The 20,467-nt window shown below is 34.2% G+C and overlaps 1 long non-coding RNA gene across 1 annotated transcript in view; it reads left to right on the top strand.

Moving 5' to 3' along the window:
* The window catches only part of LOC141506056 (uncharacterized), a 335,395-nt gene that overhangs the window by 30,844 nt on the left and 284,084 nt on the right, over window positions 1–20,467 (top strand). The gene's annotated exons all lie outside the window — the stretch shown is intronic.

The raw sequence follows: 20,467 nt of genomic DNA, 5'->3' as shown, positions 1-20,467 counted from the left end.
GAGGCAACTGAGACTCATCAGAGGGATTAAATGACTTGCCCAGTATCATTCATCTAGGAAGTATCTGAGGCAGCATTTTACTCCCTTTTTTCAGTTTGTTTTTTGCAAGGCAGTGGGGATGAGTGATTTGCCCAAGGTCACACAGCTAGGTAATTATTAAGTATCTGAGGTCATATTTGAACTCAGGTCCTCCTGACTCCAGGGCCGCTGCTCTATCCATTGTGCCACCTAGCTGCCCTTTACTCTCTTTTTTACCACCTGATTGCCACCGAATTTAATGCCATAGTATAGAATTATTGTAGGATCAGAGAGCACAATTCTTGCCAGTTTAGCTTTTCCTACAGTTGAAGAATTATTATGAGAGTTCTCCTAGGGTAACTATTGAGTCATAGAGTCATAAAACTGAGGGAGGCTTGGAGATCATGCAGATAATTTGTTATTGTTGTTATTGAGTCATGACTGACTATGACCCCTTTGGGGCTTTTCTTGGTAGATATTAATATCTTTTTAGTAGTTTGAAATGGAGAAGGAAACTGAGGGAGTACGTGATTTGCCCAGGGTCTCATAGCTAGTAAAATGTCTGAGACTAAATTTGACCTCAGATTGCTGAGTCTTCTTGACTTTAGGTCTTGCACTTTCTCCACAATGCCAAACCTCATTTCATTTCACTAGTAGAGTAGATATAGGATTAGAGAGATCAGTGACTTTCTAAAAGTCTAAAAAATGTAAAAGCTATTAAGTAGCAATACCTAGACTAGAACTCAGATTTTGCTGATTTCCAGTTCAGTTTTCTCTCCACTCTTGAGTCTTACCAATGAGTTAATAAATTGAGCTGGGATTCATTAATTTCCTAATTGATCTTCATTACACCAGATGTGGGCATCAGTACCTCTTTGCTATAAAATATTCAAAAAGGTTTATAGATAAAATCCTATTTTAATCACTTGATGGGGCACAGGAGTTGTTTTATTATTATATCTTCAAGTCCCATTTAAATCAGGACATAGTTTGTCAGCAAATGAACCATAACCATTTTTGTTTTGTAGCATGTAGTCTATAGGTTGTATAGAGATATATTTAATATGAATTTCCCCCCCGACTACCTCATCCTTTGTGTATTTTTGTTCATTTTAAAGTTTTTGGCTTTTCATGAGCCAAAATGCTCTTTGTCTATTTGACTGTTTTAGAGAAGTGAAAAGTGGGATACAAAGTGTTTACTCCAGAGTGGATAGAGAACTAAATTTATAGTCAGGACTCCCACATGAAGCATTGACAAGTTGTGTAACCCTGTACAAGTTACTTTGCTCATCTATAAAATGGGAATGATAACAGCTCCCATTTTACAGAGTTATTATGAGGATCAAATTAGCTAGTTTATATGAAGTGCTTGGCAAATTTTAAGTCACTACATAAATACAGCCTGTCACATTTTTCTAGTCCTTCACCAAAAGGACTAGTTGGTAGCTCCATTCATAATATCCAAAACTGAATAAAAAGTAGAAAAAATATAAATAGCATCACAATTTAAAAAAAATAATAAACTCCAGTTTCAAGAATGAATTGTCCTTATGAGTATTGGAAAGACAAAGAAGATAAAAACATTTTGGCTTTTGGAAGACACGTGCACAATTTGAGAATAGTGTCTTTTTAAAAAATTTATAGCAATGTATTATATTAATGTGCACACTTGCAAATTGTACGCATCATTCCCATTTGGGTCAATGTGCACAACTTGAGTGAATTCAGAATGTCCTATTTACAGAAATGCGTTTTAGGAACACTCACAAAGCTTTACCATTTGTCCTAAGATGCTCAGCCCATCCCACTGGCTGCTGCTTCAGCCCCTTTTTGCTCCACATAAAGAAATGAGAAAAAGAAAGGAATTGCAGGTTTGGCTGTAGAAGTGTTTGTTTAACAAACACTTGTAAGAAATGAGCTTCTCCCAGAGTACGTGACAGGATCAACTCATGCTGCCTTTCCGATCAACTCATTTGCACCTTTCAGCAAAGATTCTAGGCCCCAAAGGTAAGTTTTAGACTTGGATCAAATGAGCCCCCAAATCCATAGCATCTGTCTTTGTTGTTATGTAAAATGAGAATAGACCATTCATTCTGCTTTTTTTCCCCTTCTTTGTCATGTTTCTTAATTTTTTCTCCTTATTGCCATGCATCTCAACTACTTTTTCCTCTGTGATGCTCCTCAAAAAGTCATTCACGAATAAATAAATAAATAATTCTTCTTGGTGATGTGCCTAGAGGCCATTGGAGTAAAGGTATTACAAAATTCTAATTAATAGTAATTGAGCAGAGAGTTTCTACATCTAGATCACAGCTTAAATTATCTTAGTGACTATCCTAGTGGCATAGTTCCAGGTATTTGAGTTAGTCTGGTTTGCCTTTCAGGGAACAGAAATGATCACGATCACTTCTAATCTTAACAGTGGGGTTTATTAATAGCATTTCAGTTCCCTTGAGGACACTATTTGTGTGTGTACATACAAACACAGACTCATGCATACACACAGAAATGTCTTCCACTTCATTGTCATCTTTGGATCCTAGTCTTTTTCCAGTTCTGGGAAATGAAGTCATTCACACAACTGAAAACCAAGAAATTGGCACTGTCCTTAATGACAGAATAGTTCAGAATGACCCAAGCTAGGTTGGATCTTTCCACTTTTTGCATTGAGATTAATGAAGTGAGCCGGAAACTTTTTATTTATCTAGAATGAGAACACAGATACCTCTAAGTACATAGAACAAGAGTAGGTTAGATAAGCATCCCTAAGAGTTGGTGGTTGTTCATCCTTCCATTTGCAAGAGGACCAGTTTTATAAATGTATCCCTCTCTGGCTCTGGGGGTAGGAGCTCATTCTTTATCCCTGAACTTTCTCATAGTTTGGAGTTTCTACAAAGATTTTTTTTTTCCTTTCTGGAACTTGCTGACAAGTTCTAATATTCTCCTGGAGCAACTAGGAGACACGGTGGATAGTTTGCCAGACCTGGAGTCATGAAGATCTGAGTTCAAAATTTCTTAACTAGCTGTTTGACTCTGAGCAAGTCACTTAATCCTGTTTACCTCAGGTTTCTCAGTGAAATGAGCTGGAGAAGGAAATGGCATACCACTTCAGTATCTTTGTTAAGAAGATTCCAAATGGGGTCATGAAAAGTCAGATTCAACTGAAACTACTGAACAACAACAATGTACTTTCAAGGATAAGAATTAACTTGTTTATCTTTAACCTTTGATATTTATTTGCCCTAGAAGGTGAAAGTGAATACTCATACAAAGTGAATACTCATACAAAATACATACTTCTTACTGAATCTTAAATTTAGATTTTCAAGATTTCACTACTTAATTTTTGAACCACCATGCAAATTACACAGCTCTCAGATTGTTGGTGGTGTCATCCAGCATATATCTGAATTACCAGTTTTCACAGTGTATGTTACATTTGATATATCTTAATATTCAGTTTAAATATATATTTATACACAAAAATACATATGCATATATCATATGTACATATATGATATTTATATGTGTTTATGCTGCTTTAAATTAAATGAGCAGATTGATATGAAAGATGCAACATTCCTATCTCAACTGAACTTGGACTCTTCTCTGGAGGATAGGTAGTATTAATCAGGTTTGAATTCAGATCTTTCTATCTCAGACATTATGCTATGGCATTCAATGCCCTTAGATAAATTTTAATGTCAGGTACTATGTTATAGAAAAAATGATGTTGTTTCCATTATTCCTCCATTTCATCTCATATACTTTCTTTTCTTTTTTTAACTTTCTCTGCATGCTTTTTTTGTATTTCGCTCAGAAGCAATATTTTAAAGAAGAAAGGCATGTGGATTTTTTTCATTTAAAAAAATTCCATTTTTTTATGTTGATAGTGCTTTCAGGAGGCCAAAGGCCTTTAGTTAATATTTATGACACCAGGAAATAGAGAAAGATTGGCTGTAAATCATTAAAGTCAAGCTTCAACATTTTCTCTTAATTGGGGGAGAATTTATGTGAATTATTGAGAATAATTCTTGTACTCTTTTCAAATACAGGAACTGAAATTAACTGCTAAAAAAAGGATTTACTCCTTTAAGAACTTCTGTAAATAAATAGATAAAAATTACAAAATACATTATAAGAATTGAAAGACACTTTAAAGATTATCTAGGTCAACTTCATAGTCTCACAGATAGAAAAAGTTCTAGATAGGAGAACTAACCTAGAGTTCTAGATAAGTGAAGTAACAATCTATATGAACAATTAGCATTCTGAGAATCTCAAAAATTGTTTTGTTTTATAGATTAGATATTCCTTGATGCATTCTTCTTTTTAGCTTTAATTTATTTTCCATAATCCTATATTCACAATGAACACAAAAATAACTTAATCCTATTTCAAAACATAAACACAATTCTCGTTACTAAAATTAGTAAAATGAGATTTTCTTTAATAGGAGAAGGAAAAGAGTTGTTTGATTGGAAAAAATGTTAGACTTGGACATCAGATCCAATAGTTAATTGTTTTGTGACTTTGGGCAATTCATTTAACCTTTCTGAGTCTTCTTTTCCTCATTTGTAAAACTTAGATATCTGTCCTATCTTCCTCATGAAGAATAGAAAAGTAAATTATTTCTATCACTGTTCATTGGACATGCATTTATTTAGTACCTCCTATGTATAAAACATTGTGCTAAGTAAATACAACACAAAAAGAAAATATAAGTTCTTACCCTCAAGAATATTACATTCTATTTACTTGCACTGAAAAAATTAGTAGTATAATTTGAGGAGATAGAAAACTAACAAAAAGTTTCCATTGCGGTGGTACTTGAGTCATATCCTAAAAGAAAGTTAGGAATTCATTAAAAATGCTTAAACAGGGGCAACTAGGTGGCGCAGTGGATAAAGCACCAGCCCTGGAGTCAGGAGTACCTGGGTTCAAATCCGGTCTTAAACACTTAATAATTACCGAGCTGTGTGGCCTTGGGCAAGCCACTTAACCCCATTTGTCTTGCAAAAAAAAAAAAAAAAAAAAAAAACTTAAAAAAATAAATAAATAAAAATGCTTAAACAATAATGAAAGCTTTTAAGTATAAAGTGAGGCATACTACACATTTGGGTAAGGAATAGGGAATCTAAATGTCCACTACAACACCTTTCCCAATTAGAAATGTTATTTCCATTTTTAGACTTTTAAAGAAATTTCATTTATTTCCCATAATCTTTTCATCACAGGTATTACATATAAACATACATATTTAAATAAATATATGTGTAAACACACATATATAAATTTTATTTCTCCCTTAAGTTTATATATTTTATGTGTATAACAATCCTCACAGCATCTAATAAAGGACTTTAATTATAGCACTTAAGAAATGGATTTTGAATGAATAAATGAATCTAAAAATAACTTTTTAATACTCACTGATATGAGAGGATAAAGACCCTACTTCATTTATAGAGTGAATTATGGAAGATGACATTCTGGGTAACTACTTAATGCCCTTTTTCAGAATAATATGCCAAAAGTAGATGACAAAATGTACTTCTTACTCATCTTTGCAGCTCTCCCTACTACCTCAATCAATTTCCTTGATCATAGTAGGTACTCAATTAATATGTGTTACAAAATGATTAGAACCAAGTGATTGCAGTTGAAAAGAATAATTAAATGGTTTAGAAGGTAAGGGAGCAAGAATGGGGATATTCTTTTCAATCTGCAAGAATTAGGAGATTTTACCTAGCATCTTTTTAACAGAACCTGTTCAGTGAGAGAGGGGAAGAGAAAGGGGAGAAATTGGAAGAACTAAATTGGAAGGAACTAAGAGACAAAGGAAGAATCTTCAAAAAAGGGGGAAAAAAGAAAAAGAAAGAAAGAAAGCGCTGTCTTTCTAAACTTGGTCTGAAAGGGAAGGTTGAAGTCCGAATGACTAGAACTGCCTTGTTTCTGAGCCAAAAGGCAAAGGAGAAGAACAAAAGAAACTTCCATTGTTCAAACAAAATGGGTCCTTGAAGAACAGTCCATTGAAATGTAGCTAAATTAAGAATGTAAGGCTATCATAGCCATAATTACTGTCCAGCAAAAATCCTCTGGGTTAGGGGGAAGGGATAGAATATTGTCTGGGAGTGAAGGAAAAGGCTGGCCAATTGGAAACGGACTAGAGCCCACACTTGGCCTCATTAAATTATTTCCATGCATGTCAGTTAACCTCTTGTAAAGACAGAATTGTAGATTTAGAGTTAGTTGGGATTTGAGAGCTCATCTAACCTTACCCATGCATTTTAGAGCAGAAACTTAAGCCTAACAATGCAAGGTCACACCGATAGTAAATGGGAGGCAGGATCTAAAGCCAAACCTCTGCATCCCCATCAAGCTCTCTACTCCACTACTATGCTTTACTGAAGGGCCAAGTCCCTGTGGGGTTTCATGGAGGATGGTGTTCTCTACTGTTTTCCCCGACTTAATCCTCTGCAGATGGGTAGGGGGATCAAGAGCTAAGGTTATTCCACTGGAATTACTAATTATTCCAGCATTGGGAACAGGAAATGATTGATTTTGTTCTTTGGAAGTATTGTATATGGCTGTTTAGTCATTTGTAAATATCGCAGTTAACGTTCAACAACAGGTTAATGTTATAGCATTAGCCCAAGGGGCCGGCTGACATTCAGTGTAAATTAAGACATCAGAAAACACCTGCTTGAGGTATAACTACATCAAACTATACATTTGACTCAAGGACTTCAGTGCTTACTCTTCAAAATTTTCTTGTATTTGGTTTACATGGAGCATCAGTTCTATAGAAAAGTCTGTAACAAAAAATAAAATAAAACCTCTATCGGAAAGCATCCTAATCTCAACACAGTAGGATAAAAATAAACAAAAAATAATGTTAGAGATGAAAAAAACCTGAGAGATCCCATAAGCCACAGTCTCTTCTTTGCATATGAAGATCCTAGTAACAGCAGACTGGTACAGTGGCTTGAGCACCTAGTCGAGAATTAGGACCACTTGAGTTCAAATTCAGCCTTAGGCAGCTCTGTGACCTTGGGCAAGTTATTTAAATGTGCCTGCCTCAGTTTCCTCAACTGTAAAAGGGAGGGATAATAATAGCCCCTACCTCTCAGGCTTGTGTATGGTTTAAAATGAGATAATCTTTGTAAGATGCTTAGCACAATATCTAGCACATAATAGGTATCATATAAATGCTAACTATAATTATTATAAACCAAATCAAATCAACTAACATTTATTAAACATGTGTTCCATGCATTATGCTAAATGCTGTAGCTACAAAAAATTCCAGTTTAGTCCATTTTTCATGGTATCACTTAAGGGATTTAATATAAAAATGCCATCTGGTGAAGTTCAATACATTTTGTCCTCAGATGTATGATCAGTAGAAGGAGAGTCAAGTGCCATTCGTTAATTTTTAAAAATTTTATCCACTGAGAGCTTAGTGGGAAAACTCCTTCCACCAACAAACCTGAATGACTGCACTGAAACTGAACAGTTTTGAAGAGTTGCCTGGTAACACAGTGGTTAAGTGACTTGTCCAGGGTCACACAGTCAGTATGTGTCCATGGAAGGACTTAAGCCTAGGTTTCTTGAACCCAGGCCTTTGATCCACCATGCCAGAATGCCTCTCTAATTGAAATTTATTTATAAATATATATATATAATGATGATATTTATTATTCTAATAATTATATGCATAATTATTATATATAAATATAAAATATTAATTTTATATCTCTGTGGAAAGAGAAGAGTGGCATTACTGATGATGAATGCTGCATTAACCTACAGGAAGACTCCAGTTTTTGAGTTTAAATTGACCATTAGAAAGTTTAATTTGATAGAACCCCAAGACAAATTTCTATGACTAAGGTACAGGGAATTTATACATCTGCATCATTGAAGGGAATTTTTTTACCCCCAGAATTTCCTTCACTCATGAAATATAAACCTGTATTTCCATGTCCTAGGGGAAAAAAGCAGAATTCTTTAAACTTTTGATTGGTTAATGGTGACTCAGATCACTGTGTCTCAAGTATTTCAGATTTGTCAAAATTACAATGAACTCCTCAAGGGGGAAAGAAACTATCTTTCCTTATTTTGCTAGAGATTTTGAGGAAGTGTCACAACATTTTTCATTGACAATGGCTTTCAGGGAACTATGAACTTGCTTGGGGTGCTGTGTGGTTATCTGGGAAGCAGACAAGTAGAATAATCTAAGGGTAATCATTGGGGTAGAAAAGAAAGGGAAAGTTGATACAAATTAGACCAGGATGCCCCATTATAGCAGATCATGGACTAGAAGGTCAACACTTTGCATGTCCTTGGACAGTCACAGCATGTCTTCTCATTTTGTACAGATTTACAGAGTAGCAAAGGGAAAAAATAGGGGGTGAGGAGGAAGGAGAAAAACAGACTAAAGGTGGTGTGTTGACCCCATACAACTATGTTGAATCAAAGGAAAGAACCAGCCTGGGTACTCTAAAGTGAGCAGATGTTTCTGGTTAATTCAGTTGCCCTGATCAAGCGATTAAGGGAATTAAACATGGCCCATTACATTATGCTGAGCATCCTTACACCCACTCTTGTTTAGAAGCACAATGCTGCTTAGAGTTGAAGAGTTATCATTGAAAAACAGGCTGAAAAACAAGGCTTATCAATCCCAGATGTGACTTTTAACCTTAAACAAATACATTTTTAATTTAATACTTCTGTAATAACTGGATTAGATGTTAAAAAATGCAGGAAATCATCCATTAGTTCTGCTTTGTGAGTTAGCTAGTCAACATGGCTTTTATTAAAAAGTAATTTTAAATAAATAAATACTATACAAATTAGCTAAGCTCCATCTTTGTTTCCTATATTGTGACCCATAGTAAAATAAAAGTCTTTATGAATTTGGTTGATATTTACCTTTTTTTCTATTATGTTAGCAAATTTAATACTTATTTGTTTTATCGGTGGTTTTTAAAGTGTCCTTTTGATTATATAATTTGCCATTTAACATATAATGGAATTTAAAAAGTAATTTTATTAGCAAAGTCAAAGATTTAAAATTCCTTTTGGCTTAAACTGGGGAAGCAAAAGTTGTTTCCATAACAAAATTTCAGTGAAAGTTTCACTGATGTATATATTTGGTGAAGTACTTTTGAAAAGCAACTTTTGTCTTTATACAGTACATGTCTCATTATGGCATGCATAAAAGCCTGGGTTTTTTAGATGTATCTTTTATAGCCGTCTCAGGATTATTGGACAGTTTTATATCCCCATTATTGAGATTATTTCAAAAAAATTATCTTGGGAAAATTGCTTAGAAATGACTATTGTCAAATATATAACCTTTGTAAAATATTTATAAATGTTTATTTTTCCCCATGCTATTTCTAAGTGATTGAAAATGTTTTATATAATCATTGGAAGCACTGAGTGAGCATCATCCTACCTTTTCAAGTTGGTGAAAATAAATATGATCTAGCTAGGATAAAATACAAGATTAAGCTTGTTGGTTTTCTTCCCTTTGACTTTCCTTTGTTATTGTTGTTATTTTTCAGTTGTGTCTGACTGTTAACTCTTTGGGGATTTCTTGTTAAAGAAACTGGAGTAGTTTGCCATTTCATTTTTCAGTTCATTTTTATAGATGAGAAAACTAAAGGCAGGTTAAGTGATTTACCCAGAATCACAAAGATTGTAAATGTTTGAAGCTAAATTTGAACTCAGGTCAGTATGACACCTCCCCCCAGCATTCTACCACTGTACCACCTAGCTGCCCTTTTGACTAGTCCAGTCCTTTCTTTAGCTTTTCTTAGTACTTTATACCATCACTTCATGAGACTGAGAATCGCCTGCATGAACACCTTTTTCATTTCTAGAATCTCAGTTCACATTTACCATTTTTGCCTTTGAAGAATCTTAAAGAAACATGGGTCTGAATCAGCATCCAGGTGTTAAAGAGAGAAGAATCATATCTCCAGTCACCAGCCTTTCTCTGAAGAATCATTAATGTCCATAGTTAATCATGTTGACCAATAGCTTCTGATGGCATTCCATTTGATTTATATCTAGTAGTGTGTTAGAAAGAATAGTGGGCCAAATGCAAAAGAATTACTGATATGAGATTATGATGAAAAATTGATATGTTCTTGGAGTTCTACATTAGCAAGCAATATTTTTTTAAAAGTTCTTAGTTGAATAGAAGATTGATAAACCAACATGAGTTTTTGTCTGATAAAACTTAAGTCCTGAAGCCAGAGCAGATCTGTTTATCTATAACCAAGCACCAGCTCCTCATTCTTGTTACAATGTTAGGAATAGGAAAAAATGATTCTTTTCTTCCTATTGCCATCACTCACATTAATGAGGGACAAGAAAGGTTACCCCTATGAGAAGTGAGTTGCTTTCATCCACTCTGAAGCCCACCTGCTCACTTTCTAATGAGAACATAAGATTTGGTGGTACCATGATCCTTCGAGGTTATTGCTGATAAATGTTCTATGGAAACAACTGATGTTTTGATGGCTCACATTCAGATATCTCTCATAATGCATTTAAGTAAAATTTGTCAGGATATTTTATCTGATTGATTACTACCAGGTTATTAGACTCCTGAATTCTAAGTGTTGTGAAGTTTTTGATTAATTTCTTTTTTCTCTTGAAAAATTTTTATGTTGAGCATCATAGTCTAGGATTTAGACTAGGAAATGTCTAGTGATGATTTGAATTATTTACCAAAAAAAGAGCAATTTGGTGTGAAATTCTACCACTGAAGTCCTCTTCCAGTACCTCATGATGGTGTGGAGATTAATTATGCTGGGTGCTTGAAGCATCTAACAGTAGAACATAAGCTCTGGCAAGCCCCACCAAGCTGGATGAGCTTCAAATACAGGCCCAGTGACAGACTATAAATCTGTCATCTGAGGACCAGACTAGTTAAATTCAGGAAGATTTGTTTCCAGATTGGCCACCAGGTGATGAAAGTTTTAGCCACAAGTAATTCATGAATCTGTCTGCTAAGATGCAAACAGGGTTGTACTCTCCATTGGCAAAGAGATCAATATCAGTAGAGAAGTACCCATACAATTGGAAATCAGGACTTCAAGGCCTTAATGAAATAATGTAAAATCATTATAGAGCTCATGTCCCTGCTGCCTTCAGTTTCCTTTTCTATTTTGTAAAACATTTCGGAAAATCATAACAAATAAAGACTGCTAATTTTAGAGCCATTTGGGTCATCAAGAATGAGCATCGACTTGTAGCAATTAATGTACAACTCACCTATTTTTAAAATGAGATGTTTAGAAACTGTTTCAAGAAAATCTTATTAGGAAATTTCAAGGAGCAACTATCTTTTTTGCCTTGATTGGTACTTACGGCATATTCTTCTACTGTTTTCAGATCTACTTAATTTTTCTGATTAACAAGCTTTGCTTTGGAAAATTTCTCATTTTAGCTGTTTTATATTTATTCTCACATTCATGTCTTCATATGAGAACTTTGTACATCATATTCTTTTAAGAGTTTAATACTCTCGGTTAAGACATATTCTCAGTTATAATATAGGCAAGTAGGAGAATAAGTCTATAAAGATAATCACCTTTTCTAATATAAAATAAACTTTTTTATGGAAGAAAAGAATCATTCTGGCTCATTCCCCCATGAATAATTTACTGCAATTTTGATCATCATTTTAGGAGTAAAATAAAATGCATTTTACTGTTTAGTTTATAGAAGGTCAAGGACATACTCATAATATAGCCTATTCCATGTCTTTAAACAATAGTACTAATTTTTAGGGTTCCTTTTCAAATTCTAGTTCCAGAGGTTACTTGTTTTTTAATCCAATGAACAGAATAATATCTCTCATTTATACTGAAGGTTATATTTATGATAATTGTAATACATTTCTTTAACTACTACTGAAGTATGTGTGTGTGAATCTTACAGTTTTTAAATAATCTGTGACATCAGATATAAGAAGGAGCACTGAAAACAAGAAATTATTTAGGAAAATATTCTGGGAAAGTCCTCAAAAAGATTTGGATGCAGGTCCTTCTGACTCCAGGGTCTACATTCTATCCACTACACCACCTAACTGCCCTTTCAGATACCTTTATGTAGTTCTTTAAAATAAATAAATAAATAACACACAAAAATAACCACACCAAACTACTTCTTTTATTTTTTAGGGTTTTTTTTGCAAGGCAAATAGGGTTAAGTGGCTTGCCCAAGGCCACACAGCTAGGTTATTATTAAGTGTCTGAGACCAGATTTGAACCCAGGTACTCCTGACTCCAAGGCTGGTGCTTTATCCAGTATGCCACCTAGCCACCCCAAACTACTTCTTCATTAAAGGAAGAAAAGGGTGAATAATCTCAGAGTATGTGATAAGTAGGTCACTAATATACAGAAACACTTTAGTTGATGGAAGCAGACCAATACAAGTATGATACAAGGGTGGATAACAGGAACTTGCTGTTGGATTTGTCAAATATAAACATAAATGGTTACCTGTGAATAGAGCCTATAAAACAGGTTAAAAATCAAACATGGGGGCAGCTAGGTGGTGCAGTGGATAGAGTACCGGCCCTGGAGTCAGGAGTACCTGGGTTCAAATTTGGCCTCAGACACTTAATAATAACCTAGCTGTGTGGCCTTGGGCAAGTCACTTAACCCCATTGCCTTGCAGAAAAAAAAAATCAAACATGGGTCATCATAGGTAGCACCCATATCAATTCAGCCAAGGAGATGTTGACAAGTGTCAAGGAAAGGTCTGAGTCTTTATTTATTTATTTGTGGAAATAGTGGTTTAAGATGTCATTTCAGACCAGGTCACTGCTAACAGAATTTACTATGAGGTTATCTTTAAGTTTTGACTTTGTAAATCGATACAATTATACAAGAAAAGTATATAAACTTTGCAATACTTACTTGAAGGCTGTAGAAATGTATAACCTTTTGAATATCTAGTAAGACATGACCTGTTGGGTAGAATGATACATTAGAAACTCAAATTTTCATGGGCTGACAGATGACAAATACCTATACTACAACTAATAAACTTTCCTGGAACAAAACTACCACCACAGAAAGAACTTGTCCACAAAAAAAAAATCCATAAAAACTGGAAAACATTGTTTTTTAATGCATGTTGCCCTATCACATATGCATCTCATCAAATACTCATTACAGGATGAAAAGCTTTCAATATATATGGATTTAGCAGAGGAGATTACAATCAGTGAGAATAGAATAAGGTACATATCTTCCCCGTCTCGTTCTATCTGCTAGTGTGGTTGTACCTAGGATACTTCTTACAGAAGATAAGTTAGCATCTTAAAACCATTTTTTCTTTTGCTCTTGCATCCTTTTCTCTCTCCTTTCAGACAGCCATTCCCTAGAATAAATATATTTTAAGAGGAAAACAACGAAGGATAAGAGAATATCAGAAAAGCTTGTCAATATAGAAAAAAAAAAACCTGGCAACATATGTAATATTATACTTGAGGACACCTTGCCTCTGTGAAGGAGAGAAGAAAAGTGTCTTTTCTCCCTTCTTTGAGGCCAAACTTGTTCTTTAATTTTTTGTTATTTTTAATCATACTTGTTTCTATTTATATTATAGTCATTGTGTGTATATACATTTTTGTTCCATTTTACTTTTTATAAGTTCATTTAAGTCTATCCTCTTCTGTATTAACTTTTGTCATTTCTTACATCACTATCTCATTACATTCATGTGCCACAATTTTTTTCAGTCTTCCCCAGTCATTGTGTCTTTGTTTCCCATTCTTTGCTACCCCAGTAAGGGCTTCTGGTAATAATATCATTGACCTCCTTGTTGTAAATGCCTAAGATCCTAATACTTTTATTTAGCTACAAAAAAGAGTTATTTTTATCTCCCTATTCAGTGGTATACCGAAAATTATATATAAAACTATAATTTCAGAATAGCAACTATTTTTAATCATCATTTCTATTTGAACCCCATTTGGAGGAAATAAAAGAAAAATGACATGATGATGATGATGACCTCCCTCACATTTGCATAGAAATTTACAGTTAAGCCACTTTCATAGATCTTATTTGTCATCACAACTTCTCAACCATCACATACTACCTCATGTTAAAAGTTGTATCACAGTCATACAAACTTCAACTTAAGTATGACAGAGATTATTGTCCTTTTTTTTTAAGAAATGAAGAAACTTGGTTAGAGTGGTACTTAATTTTTTTTTTAAATTTAAGGCAGTGGGGTTAAATGGCTTGCCCAAGGCCACACAGCTAGGTAATTTTTAAGTGTCTGATGTCAGATTTGAACTCAGGTACTCCTGACTCCAGGACCAGTGCACTATCCACAGCGCCACCTAGCTGCCTCAAGTGGTACTCATTTAAACTCATGTAGAGTATCCAGCATAGCCAGGAACAAGGAAAAAAACATGTCATCTGACTTCTAACTCTCTTCACTACATAAATGTTGCATATAATAATTAGTATCAATCAAAGAATATGAGCTGGAAGGATCTCAGAAGTTATCTAGTCCAAACCTTTCATTATATAAATGAAGAAGCTTAGACCCACAAAGGTTAAATTACTTGTCCAGTGTCTCCTAAACCAATCTAATAGTAGTATAAAAAGGGCCAACCAGGTGGCATGTAAGACCTGGAGGCAAGAAACCTCATTTTCTTGAATTCAAAGTTAGTGTCAGATATTTACCAGCCTGTGACCCTGGACAGTCAGTCATTTAACCCTGTTTACCTCAGTTCCTTATTTATAAAATAAGCTGAAGAAGGAAATGACAAACTACTTCCATATCTTTGAGGAAAAACCCCTAAATGGGGTCACAAAGAGTTGGACATGATTGAAAAACAGTAACAAATACAGAAAGCATGTTGAAATAAAATTTTAGAATATTATTTAAAAAGCGGTTAATTTCCTATCGGTGGCATGAATAGTATATTTGTGGCATGAATTTATGTCAGTGACTCATAAAATCTTCTTCTTAAAATTTTAAGGGTATCTTCTAACCTTGTTTCATTTCTTTTGTTTAAAAAAAGTCTCAGAAATTAAGTTTTTTCTTTAAATACTAAATGGCAGCATACATTACACCATATGCTGGTCTTTTAAACTTGGCAGATTTCTGTTTTTGCATTTAATCATGGATAAGGTATCCTCTTTGCTCTCAGCAAACCTGATATGTGTTACCATGTGTGCCTTACCTCCTTATAGACATATTCTTATGACAGTTGCTCCTCCCCTCCTTTTATACTAACATAACAAACTTCTACCACTACATATTCCATCCTTTCTAAATGTGGTTCTACTTTATTTGCACTGAAACAGTAATCATGTAACAATAAAAATCCACACTCAGTTCCTTCTTGCCTCCATTTATATTACTCATTTGCAATACTTTTCTCTTAAGTGAGAAAAGGTGCTTTTTTTTAGCATCCTCTATTGAATATTTGTGTGAAGAGAGGGGTTAAAATAGCAAAGAAAGAAAAGGTGTCACTGATCTTAAGAAGTTTAAGCTTCTAGATAGCAAAATGTAGCATGTAGTAAACACCTGAAGACCATATTACTCCAATAATATTCCAGCAGGTCCTTATATAAATGAGGAGACCCAGAATAGAAAAATGAATATGTTGGATGAACTCATTAATGAAATCACAGCATCACTGGAGTGTAGAGCTAAAAAGGACTTCAGAGGCCATGAAGTTCAGTCCATGCTTGAGTCTCTAAAATAGAACTGACAAATGGTCATCCAACTTTTGGTTGAAAAGCGATGGAATGATTCTAGATTTAGAGTTGAAACTCACTACTTTCCCATGGCAATCTATTTTCTTTTATTAGATTAGTTGTTAGGAAACTTTTTTTTTCCTTCATATCAAACCTAAATGTGTCTTCTGCAACTTTACAGGATTATAGATTATTGAGCTGGAAGGAACCTTAGAAACCATAGAGTACAACCTCTTCATTTTACAAATGAAGAACTGGGACCCCAAGAGATTAAGTGAGTTGCCCAAAGTTATACAAGCAAGAAGCAGCAGAGTCTAAATTCAAATAGCTTCTCTGGCTCCAAATCTGTAATCTTTCCCCCTATACAACCACTTCTGGTTCCCCTATAGTACTGTTGCTCTGAGTTGTTGACTTCTGGGACCAAACAGTCTGAGGATAATACCCCCTCCATAGGGCAGCCCTTCAAATATTTAAAGACAGTTCTCCTTAAGTCTTCTCTGGGATGAAAATACCCAGTACTTTAAACTCATATGACATAACTCAAGATTTTTCACTAAACTGGTCACCTTCCTCTAGACTAGGTCTTCTTAATATTTTATTTTGTGTGTATCATGGACTCTCACAGAATAATATTTTAAAGCAATAACATACAATGCCTAGGATTACAAAAGAAACCAATTATATTAAAAGACAACTATGAATTTTTTTTAATTCACAGACTCTAGTTTAAGGACCTTTGTTCTAGACACTGCATTTTAATAATGTCCTTTAAATGTGGCTCCTAGAAATAAATCCAACAGTCCATTTGTGGTCTGCCTAGGATAGAATTCAATAGAATTATTATCTCTTTATTCTGACATGCTGTCAGTCAATATAAGGACAGCTGGGTGGCATGGTTTATAGAACACTAGACCTGGAATCAGAAAGACCTGAGTTAAAATCTGAGCTCAAGATATTTCCTAGCTATGTGACCCTGTGCAAGTCACTTAATTCTATTTGCCTCAGTTTCCTCATCTGTAAAATGAGCTAAAGAAGGAAATGACAACCCCCTCCAATATTTTTGCCAAGAAAACCTCAAATGGGATTCAAATTAGATGCAAATGAAGTAATTGAACAACAATAACAACAACCAGGCAGCATATATTTATGAAGCACATATAACATTTGGAGCACTTTCCTAGAAGATATAAAACAAGATAGTTTCCATTTTCATGCAACTTAAAGTCTAATAGAGAAGACATTTACCCAATGCAATTTAATGTTGTCTTTCTCAGTTTCCATATCACACTCCTGAACTTGTAGTCCACAAGAATACCTAGCCCTGGATCATTTTTTCCCAGGTATAGAGTTTTCTAGTTATACCTCCTACATCATATACTTGTAGTTGATTTTTTAAAAATTCAAAACATGAGTGAAATACTTCATATTCACCTCTATTTAATTTCCTCAAGATGAAATTTATTGTATTTCAGTATTATCCTATTGAAAATTCAAGAAAATTCAGAACTTTGCAAGAAATATTCTTATCTTATTAGGTATGCTTCATCTCATATCTTGAAAGGTACTCTGGCGTAATAGAAATAGCAATAGATTTCAGGCCAAAAGATCTGAGTTTGAATTTTGGTTCTACTATTTCCTATTTTTCTCATCTGTGGAATTGATATATAACAATTATATTTCCTTTTTCACTGGGTAGTGTTAAGGATTAAATGTCGTGATGTATGTAAAAGCATACAGTGTTACATGCAATACAAGGCATTTTTTTTCATTTCAGGTAAAATATCTTTGATTATTTTCTCTTTAGATGATAAGCTTCTTGATGGTAGAGGCTATCTTCCTTTTATTAATTGTATTAATACAATTAGCACATTGTCTGTCAATAGAAGGTGTTTAATAAATATATATCAGATTGGATTGAAAATATCTGTGAGCTTCATTGTGAACCATTTATTTGATAGTTGGTCACAGGCTCTATGCCTTAAACTCTGTCACTACATCATAAGATTAAACAGACACACTCCTCCCCCTTGCTGTAGTGTGCTAATATAGCCTCTGGGGCTTATTACCAATTCACTCTCCTAAATGTTCCATCCCCTCTCTGAGAATCTTAGCTTCTATCACTCCAGTGACTGACAGATGAGGGAAAATAACCCTATTGTTCTGCACTACTGGGTTCAATTCAAGGACAATAAAGGGAATCCTTTCACATTCTGGCCTCAGAAATCTCATCAGCCATTTCTAGCTTACTTTGTATGATTCCCCCCCCCTCCTTTTTTTATGCATGGCATTCTGAAGTAGTTAAAAAGAAATGGAGGATATTAATATACATTAGTAATTTGATTTGAATTATTCTTAGCTTAATAAGTGAAGACTATTACCCACATTATAACTGTTACAGATGAGAGAGCTGCATACAGGGATGAATGTAATCCATTTATTGGTTTGTGTGGACATAAACCTCTAGAGAGTATTTGAAAGTTGCATAATCTGCCAGAATACTAGATGTGGTATTTAGGGCTGTGTAAGAGTGTGCATAATAGTTTTTGAGAAGGATACCTATTTTGATTTTATGTTGTTGATCTGAATGGGCTTACTGTCAGATTCATTATTCATTCATACTGCTGCACCTAGAACCTCTGTGTTTTCTGGGAAACTCAAAACTAAATGCATCTTTAAAAATATCCATGTTATTTACAAGGATTATCTTACTTATAAGATGTATATTTAGTACTGGAATTATAAAAGTCAAGACTTTGAGTTGTCTGGGGCATTAGAGATCATATAGTTCAATCTCTTTATTTTTCTAGATAGGGACACTGAGCCCACAGAGGTTAAGTGATTGCCAACATGGCTTAGCATGTGGTAGAACTTAAGAATAGAAATTAATTCTCCTTACTCCTTCTCCAGGGATCTTTCTGTTAGTAACTAAATGCTTTTCTCTAGAGACTACTAGAAACATTCGATAATGCCCATAGTAGGGAAAACAATTTTTTTAAAGTGATGGTCTATTTGCATTTGAATTTCCAAAGCTAAGTGTTTTAAGTCATCATACCTTTATTCCGTACTTTCAATATCATTAGTAATTGAAATTTCATGTTTTGGAATTATTTACATTTCATTAACATTGTATTTTAAAATAGAAATATCAGCTCTACTGCTTTGTGATTAAGAATTGTAGAATATGCTAACATGATCCAGTTTGATTGTAAGGTTAAACTTAAACATTTGCTTTGAGAAGAGTGTTTTATGAATAAGGATGTTTCATGTTTCTACTGAACATTCTTTTCTATAATTTTTGATCATGACTATAAGAAAGAGACCCCCAAAATAACACACAGAGTATAATAATTTGGGGGTGACCAAATTTCTGATTTGATTGCATTGTTATGAGAACCTTCCAATGAGTAAACTATGAGTGCCACCGGCTCTTCAAATTTCATCCTTAAAGACTTGTTTAAAGCTCTTAGAGGTACTTGTCTGTGTTCTCTCAGCCAACACATATTAAAAAAATTAGATCTTAAATCTAAGTCTTGCTGACTTTGTGAACAGCTCCCTATCTTCTACACTGCACTGCCTCCATGTGAATGATATCCTTTAAAATGAAATGCTCTTGTTAGTATTGACTGAAGCACATTAGTTTTGTTACGCGAAGTTCATAGGAATGTACATAAATATATAATACTGGTTCACTTTCCCTCCTAAATCAAAGAGTTTTTTAACTACATTATGTGATAATTTCTGTGCTGTATTGTATTCCATAGCATGTTAATGAAATATGTACATTTTTCTAGATGGAAGAAATTGCTGGATTTATAAATAAGAATCACTGGATTAAAATCCTAACCCAGGCATTTACTAGCTTTGTTAACCCCAAGCAAGTCAGGAGCTTGTTAAATCTCTCTCAGTGTTCTCATTTGTATCTGGGGTTAATAATAATACCCTTAGTACCTTTTGCACAGAGTTGTTGCGAAACTCAAGTAAGATGATATATGTGGAACATTTCCTTAATTTTACATTACTATATAAAAGAGGAGGGTACTATTACTGTGTCTGTGTCTAAAAAAAAACTTTCTAATAAAGCACAACTAGGAAAGGAAGAAGTGTGCAGATCTCAGTCCTCCTCCTTTATGGTGCAACTGCACTCCAAATGCTCTTCAAACACAGAAAGAAGCATTGGCCATGTTTTCATCAGTTCTAAACATGATTTTTGGAGAAGGACAATAATGCACTGAATGAGCTACTTGAAGTGGAGCCCACTGGCAGTTCCTTAAGATTATTCAACATTTTGGTGATAATAAGTGGTTATATCTAAAATCCCAGTAAAGCCCTTGGTAAGTAATAGAACAGATGGCACTTTACAGAACTTCTGTCTTTGGAAGGAAACCACAGAAATAGGAGCCTCTACTTTATTTGGATCTTAAGGGTCTTCAAGGACTGTTGGTAGGATGCCATGTCAAAATCTCTGCAACCTAGTAAAATCCTACTTTATCCTATAAATTTTATAATTTGTAGAGTATATGGTAGGATAATAATTACTTTTATTAGCACCAGTGTAAAACTCTCTGTTTTATTTTTTTGCTTTTGCTGTTAGTCAGGTTTTAGAAAGTAAATATTTTCTGATTTTGAGGATTTCTTTAAAAGGATAACTATTTAAAAACATTTATGGGAAAAGAATAAAGCTGATACACATATC

Source organism: Macrotis lagotis, chromosome 1 (assembly GCF_037893015.1).
Source record: "Macrotis lagotis isolate mMagLag1 chromosome 1, bilby.v1.9.chrom.fasta, whole genome shotgun sequence".
Taxonomy (NCBI): Eukaryota; Metazoa; Chordata; class Mammalia; order Peramelemorphia; family Peramelidae; genus Macrotis; species Macrotis lagotis.
The sequence above is the reverse complement of the archived record's forward strand: the minus strand, read 5'-3'. Positions and strand labels throughout refer to the sequence as shown.